This window comes from Bos mutus, chromosome 8 (assembly GCF_027580195.1).
Source record: "Bos mutus isolate GX-2022 chromosome 8, NWIPB_WYAK_1.1, whole genome shotgun sequence".
Taxonomy (NCBI): domain Eukaryota; kingdom Metazoa; phylum Chordata; class Mammalia; order Artiodactyla; family Bovidae; genus Bos; species Bos mutus.
The window spans coordinates 65,666,204-65,675,801 of record NC_091624.1 but is presented as its reverse complement, the minus strand read 5'-3'; the positions used below and the strand labels follow the sequence as shown (position 1 = coordinate 65,675,801).

The window sequence follows — 9,598 nt, the reverse complement described above, 5'->3', positions numbered from 1 at the left end:
CCCAGGGCTGATCTCCTTCAGAATGGACTAGTTGGATCTCCTTGCAGTCCAAGGGAATCTCAAGAGTATTCTCCAACACCACAGTTCAAAAGCATCAATTCTTCAGTGCTCAGAGTAATGAAGGTAAAAACAAAAATAAACAAATGGGACCTAATTCAGCTTAAAAGCTTTTGCTGACAAAGGTCTGAATAGTCAAAGCTATGGTTTTTCCAGTAGTCCTGTACAAATGTTAGAGTTCGACCATCAAGAAGGCTGAGTGCCAAAGAACTGATGCTTTCAAATTGTGGTGCTGGAGAGGAGTCTTGAGAGTCCCTTGGAGTGCAGGGAGATCAAACCAGTCAATCCTAAAAGAAATCAACCCTGAATATTCAGTGGAAGGACTGATCCTAAAATTGAAGCTCCAATACTTTGGCCACCTGATGCAAAGAGCCAATCATTGGGAAAGACTTTGATCTTGGAAAACACTGAAGGCAGGAGGAGAAGGGGATGGCAGAAGATGAGATGCTTGGATAGCATCAGCAACTCAGTAGACATGAGTTCGAGCAAACTCTGGGAGATGGTGAAGGACAGGGAAGCCTGGTGTGCTGCAGTCCATGGGGTCACAAAGAGGTAGATATGACTTAGTGACTGAATAACAACATAGCAAAAGAAATTTTAAAAAAAAAATGAAAAGAGAACGTGGAGCTCGGAAGAAAATATTTGCAAATGATGTGACCAATAAGAGATTAATCTCCAAAATATACAATACACACTGCTCATACAATTTAATATACAAAAACCAAATGACCCAATCATTAAATGGGCAAAAGATGTAATAGACATTTCTCCAAAGATGTACAAATGGCCAAAAAGTACATGAAAATTTGCTCAACATCACTAGTTATTAGAGAAGTACAAATCAAAACTACAATGAACTGTCACCTCACATGGGTCAGTATGACCATCATCAAAATATCTGCAATAAATGCTGGAGAGGTGTGGAGAAAAGGAAACCCTCCTACACTGTCAGTAGGAATGTAAATTGATCCAGCCACTACGAAAAACAAAATGGAAGTTCCTTTAAAAACTAAAAATACAGCTGCTAGGACTTCCCTGGCAGTCCACTGCAGCAGGCACAGGTTTGATTCCTTTTTGGGGAACTGGGATCCTGCATGCCATGCAGTGTGTGTATTTTTTTTTTAATTAATTAATTTAGAAAAGGAAGTTACCATATAATCTGCTATCCCACTCCTGGGCATATATCCGGAGAAAACCATAATTCCAAAAGATACATGTGTCCCATTATTCATTCCAGCACTATTTACAATAGTCAAGACATGGAAACAAGTGTCCATGAACAGATTAATTGATAAGGAATATATGGTATACATACATGATAGAGTATTAGTCATAAAAAAGAATGAAATAATGTCATTTGCAGCAACATACATGGACCTAGAGATTATTATACTAAGTGGAGTAAGTCAGAAAAACAAATACCATATAATATCACTTATATGTGGGCTGTAAAACATCACACAAAATGAACTTATTTACAAAACAGACTCACAGACCTAGAAAACAAACTATGGTTACCAAAAGCAAGGGGAGAGAGAAATTAAGTTTGGATTAAAATATACACACTACTATATATAAAATAGATAACCTAAAGGGACCTACTATATAGCACAGAGAATTACACTCAATATCTGTAATAACTTACAATTGAAGAGAATGGGAAAAAAAAAGAAATACACACACACACATATGTATTACTTTGCTATACACCTCAAACTAGGGCATCATCATAAATCAACATTTCAGTTTAAAAAATTGTTTAAAAAAGAATGTCAACATCACTAATGATCTGGGAAATGCAAGTCAAAACCACAAAGTTATTATCTCAAACATGTCAGAAAGGCTGTTATCAAAAATGCAAAAAATAGCAAGTGTTATTAGCAAGGATGTGGAGAACAGGGAACACTTGTGCACTGTTGGTGGGAATGACAATTTGTGCAGCCACTATTAAAAACAGCATTGAGGTTTCTCAAAAAATTAAAAATAGAACTACTATATGATACAGCAATTCCACATCTGGGTATATATCTGAAGAAAATAAAAACACTAGCTCAAACAGATAAATGTATCCCCAAATGCACTGCAGCATTATTTCCAATATCTAAAATATGGAAGCAGCCTAAGTGTCCAGCAACAGTTGTATGGATAAAGATAAGGTGAAAAAAAACATATATATATAATGGAATATTATCCAGTTATAAAAAAAAGATTGAAATCTTGCCATTTGTGATAATATGATGGACCTTGAGGGCATTATGCCAAGTGAGATATGCCAGACAAAGACAAATACTGCATGATCTCTCTTAAATCATGAATTTAACAAAACAACAACTAAAAACCAAAAATCTGACCTCATAGAGACTGAACTGATGGTTCCAGTGGTAGTAGAGTGCGGGAGGTGACATAAATAGGTGAAAGGGTAAAACAGGTAAAAAAAATTTTTTTTAAGAAACTTAGTCTATCAAGTGGTATGAAGTGAACCACAAAGACAAATTTTGAAATGCAGTGATATGCAATTTAATACTATCAGAACTGAGAGGAGATAGGATCTGCTAGAGGACTGGAAAGGCTTCAGGAAGACAAAGAATCTGGATAATCACTGTGGACCTTCCAAGAGGTGAAAGAAGAACATGTGTTTTAAGGTGTTTTACAGGAACTGGAAAGATGTTCATGCTGTTAAAAATATACATCCAATTATTTTCAGCTGATTCAAGACAATGATTTCATGTACAGCTCTTAGTGATTCTACTGGCAATAAAAAACTAAGTTTAACATGGATGATAGCTAGCTATTTCCCCACAACCTTGTTTAAAAGGATACAATGAAAGTAAGTCTTAGATCAAATTCTGCCCAGCACATATATTTGTTAAGCGTTATTACAACTTCCGCTGCGGCAGCCACTGAAGAACAACAGCCATGGCTCTGTGCTACCAAATGGCTGTGGGCCTCAACAAGGGCCGCAAGATGACCGAGAACGTGAGCGAGCTGAGGCACAGCTGCCGCTGTGGGAGCCTCACCGAACACACCAAGTTCATACGGGACATGATCTGGGAGGCGTGGGTCTTCACCCCTTCTGAGCGACAGGACATGGAGCTGCTCTAGGTCTCCAAGGACAAGTAGGCACTCAAGTTCATCAAGTAAAGGGTGGGGACACACATCTGCGACAAAAGGAAGAGACAGGAGCTGAGCAACGTCCTGGTCGCCATGAGGAAAGGGGCAGCCAAGAGGATCGAGCCCTTCTCCTCTGCACAATACATCTTTCCAGAAAAAAAAAAGAAAGAAACGTGTTATTATAAGCAACCACAAAACTGTCCATACAACTTGTTTTGTCACCCTGATAAAGACCTGGCCCATTACCAGTTTGAGTGATTTGATCACACTCTATAGGACAGGTTCACTAATAGATGTGATACTATTTCATTAAACAGTTCAGACACTCAGTGGTGTCCATCTCTTTGTAACCCCATGAACCGCAGCACGCCAGGCCTCCCTGTCCATCACCAACTCCCGGAGTCCACCCAAAACCATGTCCATTGAATCACTGATGCCATCCAACCATCTCATCCTCAGTCATCCCCTTGTCCTGCCCTCAATCTTTCCCAGCATCAGGGCCTTTCCAGTGAGTCAGCTCTTTGCATCAGGTGACCAAAGTATTGGAGTTTCAGCTTCAGCATCAGTCCTTCCAATGAACACCAGGACTGATCTCCTTTAGGATGGACTGGTTGGATCTCCTTGCAGTCCAAGGGACTCTCATGAGTCTTCTCCAACACCACAGTTCAAAAGCATCAATTCTTCGACACTCAGCTTTCTTTATAGTCCAACTCTCACATCCATACATGACTACTGGAAAAACTGTAGCCTTGACTAGACGGACCTTTGTTGGCAAAATAATGTCTCTGCTTTTTAATATGCTGTCTCTGTTGGTCATAACTTTCCTTCCAAGGAGTAAGCGTCTTTTAATTTCATGGCTGCAATCACCATCTTCAGTGATTTTGGAGCCCCAAAAAATAAAGTCTGACACTGTTTCCACTGTTTCCCCATCTATTTGCCATGAAGTGATGGGACCGGATGCCATGATCTTCGTTTTCTGAATGTTGAGCTTTAAGCCAACTTTTTAACTCTCCTCTTTCACTTTCATCAAGAGGCTCTTTAGTTCTTCTTCACTTTCTTCCATAAGGGTGGTGTCATCTGCATATCTGCAGTTATTGATCTCCCAGCTATCTTGATTCCAGCTTGTGCTTCTTCCATCCCAGCGTTTCTCATGATGTACTCTGCATATAAGTTAAATAAGCAGGGTGACAATATACAGCCTTGACGTACTCCTTTTCCTATTTGGAACCAGTCTGTTGTTCCATGTCCACTTCTAACGGTTGCTTCCTGGCCTGCATACAGGTTTCTCAAGAGGCAGGTCAGGTGGTCTGGTATTCCCATCTCTTACAGAATTTTCCATGGTTTATTGTGATCCATACAGTCAAAGGCTTTGGCATAGTCAATAAAGTAGAAATAGATGTTTTTCTGGAACTCTCTTGCTTTTTCAATGACCCAGTGGATGTTGGCAATTTGATCTCTGGTTCCTCTGCCTTTTCTAAAACCAGCTTGAACATCAGGAAGTTCACAGTTCACATACTGCTGAAGCCTGGCTTGGAGAATTTTGAGTATTACTTTACTAGATGTGAGATGAGTGCAATTGTGTGGTAGTTTGAACATTCTTTGGCATTGCTTTTCTTTGGGATTGGAATGAAAATGGACCTTTTCCAGTCCTGTGGCCACTGCTGAGTGTCCCAAATTTGCTGACATATTGAGTGCAGCACTTTCACAGCATCATCTTTTAGGATTTGAAATAGCTCAACTGGAATTCTGTTCCATCACCTCCATTAGCTTTGTTTATAGTGATGCTTCCTAAGGCCCACTTGACTTCACATTCCAGGATGTCTGGCTCTAGGTGAGTGATCACACCATTGTGATTATCTGGGTCATGAAGATCTTTTTTGTACAGTTCTTCTTTGTATTCTTGCCACCTCTTCTTAATATCTTTTGCTTCTGTTACGTCCATACTATTTCTGTCCTTTATTGAGCCCATCTTTGCATGAAATGTTCCCTTGGTATGTCTAATTTTCTTGAAGAGATCTCTAGTCTTTCCCATTCTGTTGTTTTCCTCTATTTCTTTGCATTGATTGCTGAGGAAGGCTTTCTTATTTCTCCTTGCTATTCTTTGGAACTCTGCATTCAGATGCTTATATCTTTCCTTTTCTCCTTTGATTTTTGCTTCTCTTCTTTTCACAGCTATTTGTAAGGCCTCCTGAGACAGCCATTTTGCCTTTTTGCATTTCTTTTTCTTGGGGATGATCTTGATTCCTGTTTCCTGTACAATGTCATGAACCTCCGTCCACAGTTCATCAGCCAATCCATCTATCAGATCTAGTCCCTTAAATCTATTTCTCACTTCCACTGTATAATCGTAAGAGATTTGATTTAGGTCATAACTGAATGGTCTAGTGGTTTTCCCCACTTTCTTCGATTAAGTCTGAATTTGGCAATAAGGAGTTCATGATCTGAGCCACAGTCAGCTCCTGGTCTTGTTTTTGCTGACTATATAGAGCTTCTTCATCTTTAGCTGCAAAGAATATAATCAATCTGATTTCGGTGTTGGCCATCTGGTGATGTACATGTGTAGAGCCTTCTCTTGTGTTGTTCAGATAAGAAACAACCAAAACCATGGTTAGGCCCAAAGTCTGGCCGTGGCACCACTGGGGGTCAGTATGGCAGTGCCCTGAAGAGCCAGACCTGAGATACACTGGGCTGAAGAATGTAGTCAAGGAGGTAGAAGACTTATATGCTGTCAACTATAAAACATTAATAAAGGAAATTGAAAGTGAAGTCGCTCAGTCGTGTCTGACTTTTTGCAACCCAGTGGACTGTGTGGCCTACCAGGCTCCTCTGTCCATGGAATTTTCCAGGCAAGAGTACTAGAGTGGGTTGCCATTACCTTCTCCAGGGGATCTTCCCGACCCAGGGATCAAACCCAGGTCTCCTGCATTGCAGGCAGATGCTTTACCATCTGAGCCACCAGGGACACCCTAAGGAAATTGAAGACGATTCAGAAAAAATGGAGAGAGCCCACGCTCTTGGACTGGAAGAGTCAATATTGTGAAGATGGTCATAGTACCCAAAGCATTCCTGTCAAATTACCCATGACATTTTTCACATAAATAAAATAATCCTAAATTTTCTAAGGAACTATAAAGGACCCAGAATTGCCAAAGCAAATCTGGAAGGAAAAAAAAAAAAAGAACAGAGCAGGAGACATAACCCTGTGTCAGATTTCAGACAATACCACAAAGTTACAGTAATCAAAACAATGTAGCATTGGCACAAAAATGGATCAATGGAACAGAACAGAGAGCTAAATAATAAGTTAAATAAGCAGGGTGACAATATACAGCCTTGACGTACTCCTTTTCCTATTTGGAACCAGTCTGTTGTTCCATGTCCAGTTCTAACTGTTGCTTCCTGACCTGCATATAGGTTTGGAATGTGAAGTCAAGTGGGCCTTGAAAGTATCATTATGAACAAAGCTAGTGGAGGTGATGGAATTGCAGTTGAGCTATTTCAAATCCTGAAAGATGATGCTGTGAAAGTGCTGCACTCAATATGCCAGCAAATTTGGGACACTCAGCAGTGGTCACAGGACTGGAAAAGGTCAGTTTTCATTCCAATCCCAAAGAAAGGCAATGCCCAAGAATGCTCAAACTACCGCACAATTGCACTCATCTCACACGCTAGTAAAGTAATGCTCAAAATTCTCCAAGCCAGGCTTCAGCAATATGTGAACCATGAATTTCCTGATGTTCAAGCTGGTTTTAGAAACGGCAGAGGAACCAGAGATCAAATTGACAACATTGGCTGGATCATGGAAAAAGCAAGAGAGTTCCAGAGAAACATCTATTTCTGCTTTATTGACTATGCGAAAGCCTTTGACTGTGTGGATCACAATAAACTGTGGAAAATTCTGGAAGAGATGGGAATACCAGACCACCTGACCTGCCTGCTGAGAAGCCCTCTGCTCATAGCAGCACTATTCTCAATGGCCAACACATGGACACGATCTAAACACTCATTAGCAGATGAATGTATGAAGACGTGGTACAGATGTACAATGGAGTACTGCCTAAGCCATGAAAAAGAACAAAATAATGCCATTTGTAGCAACATGGATGGAACTAGATATTATCATACTATGTGAGGTAAATAAAAAAAAGACAAATACCATATGATATCACTTATATATGGAATCTAAAATATGGCCCAAATGAACGTATCCACAAAACAGAAACAGACCCACAGACATAGAAAGCAGACTTATGGTTGCCAAGGGGAGTGGGGTAGGAGAGGGATGGAATCCAAATTTGGGGTTAGCAAATGCAAACTATTATATTAATATATAGAATGGATAAACAAGGTCCTTCTGTATTGCACAGGAAACTGATGTATTCAATATCTGTGATAAATCACAATGGAATATCATATAAAGAAGAATGTGTATATATATGTGGCTGAATCACTTTGCTTTACAGCAGAAATTAACACAACACTGTAAGTCAACTGTATTTCAATTAAAAAAAAAATCTGATATTTGCAAAAAAGAAAAAAAAAGTCACAAACTGCTACAAAACAATTTCAGGGCCTACATCTGATACAGGGCTTATATCCAGAGTATATAAAGTACTTTCAAATTTTTTTTTAAATCTAATTTTTAAAAAGTATATTTTTAATTGAAGGATAATTGTTTTACAATATTGTGTTGGTTTCTGCAACACAACAGTATGAATCAGACATAGGCATATGTATGTACCCTCCCTCCTGAACCTCCTTCCCACCTCCCATCCCATCCCACCCCTCTAGGTTATCACAGAGCCCTGGCTTGAGTTGCCTGAGTCATATAGCAAATTCCCACCGGCTATTTTACATATGGTAGTATGTATGTTTTCATGCTACTCTCCCCATTTTTCCCACCCTCTTCTTCCCCCTACTGTCCACAAATCTGTTCTCTATGTCTGCATCCCCATTGCTGCCCTGCAAATAGGTTATTAGTACCATTTTTCTAGATTTTACATATATGTGTTAGAATACGATATTTATCTTTCTCTTTCTGACTTTCTTCACTCTGTATAATAGGCTCTAGGTTCATCCACCTCATTCTATAGAACTGACTCAACTGTGTTTCTTTTTCTGGCTGAGCAATATTCCATTTGTATATATGTACCATAGCTTCTTTATCAATGCATCTGTCAATGGACATCTAGGTTGCTTCCATGTCCCAGCTATTGTAAACAGTGCTGCAGTGAACACTGGGATACATGTGTCTTAGAAAATAAGTTTTTAAATAAGCAAAAAGTTTTAACAGAAAACTCATTAAAGAAGATATGCAAACAAATGAACATATTACAAAGTGCTCAACATCATTAGCCATTAGGGAAATGAATTAAACTATAATTGGATACACACTCACTGAAATGGTTAAAATCAACATGGTTGTTTTTGTTGTTCAGTCACCAAGTCCTTTCTGACTCTGCAACACCATGAACTGCAGCATGGCAGGCTTCCCTGTCCTTCACTATCTCCCGGAGTTTGCTCAAACACATGTCCATTGAGTCAGTGATGCAATTCAGCCATCTCATCCTCTGTCACCCCTTTCTCCTCCTGCCCTCAACTCTTCCTAGCATCAGGGTCTTTTGCAGTGAGTTGGCTTTTCGCATCAGGTGGCCAAAGTATTGGAGCTTCAGCATCAGTCCTTCCAATGATGCTATTAAAGTGCTGCACTTGATATGCCAGCAAATTTGGAGAACTCAGCAGTGACCAAGGACTGGAAAAGGTCAATTTTCATTCCAATCCCAAAGAAAGGCAATGCCAAAGAATGTTCAAATTACCATAAAATTGCATTCATTTCACATGCTAGCAAGATTAGGCTCAAAATCCTTCAAGCTAGGTTTCAGCAGTACATGAACCCAGAACTTCCAGATGTACAAGCTGGATTTAGAAAAGGCAGAGGAACCAGAAATCAAATTGCCAACATCCGCTGGATCACACAAAAAGCAAGGGAATTCCAAAAATAATCTACTTATGCTTCATTGACTATGCAAAAGCCTTTGACTGTGTTCAGTTCAGTCGCTCAGTCGTGTCTGACTCTTTGCAACCCCATGGAGTGCAGCACGCCAGACTTCCCTGTCCATCACCAACTCCTGGAGCCTACTCAAACTCATGTCTATCCTGTCAGTGATGCCATCCAAACATCTCATCCTCTCTCGTCCCCTTCTCCTCCTGCCTTCAATCTTTCCCAGCATCAGGGTCTTTCAAATGAGTCAGCTCTTCACATCAGGTGACCAGAGTATTGGAGTTTCAGTATTGGAGTCCATCCTAAAGGAAATCAGTCGTGGGTGTTCATTGGAAGGACTGATGCTGAAGCTGAAACTCCAATACTTTGGCCCCCTGACGCGAAGAGCTGACTCATTTGAAAAGACCCTGATGCTGGGAAAGATTGAGG

The 9,598-nt window shown here is 40.0% G+C and overlaps 1 pseudogene; it reads left to right on the top strand.

Annotated features, from left to right (window-relative positions):
• Positions 1 to 758: 758 nt before the first annotated feature.
• LOC138988982 (large ribosomal subunit protein eL36 pseudogene) lies at positions 759 to 4,873 on the top strand (annotated as a pseudogene).
• The last annotated feature ends 4,725 nt before the right edge of the window (positions 4,874 to 9,598 follow it).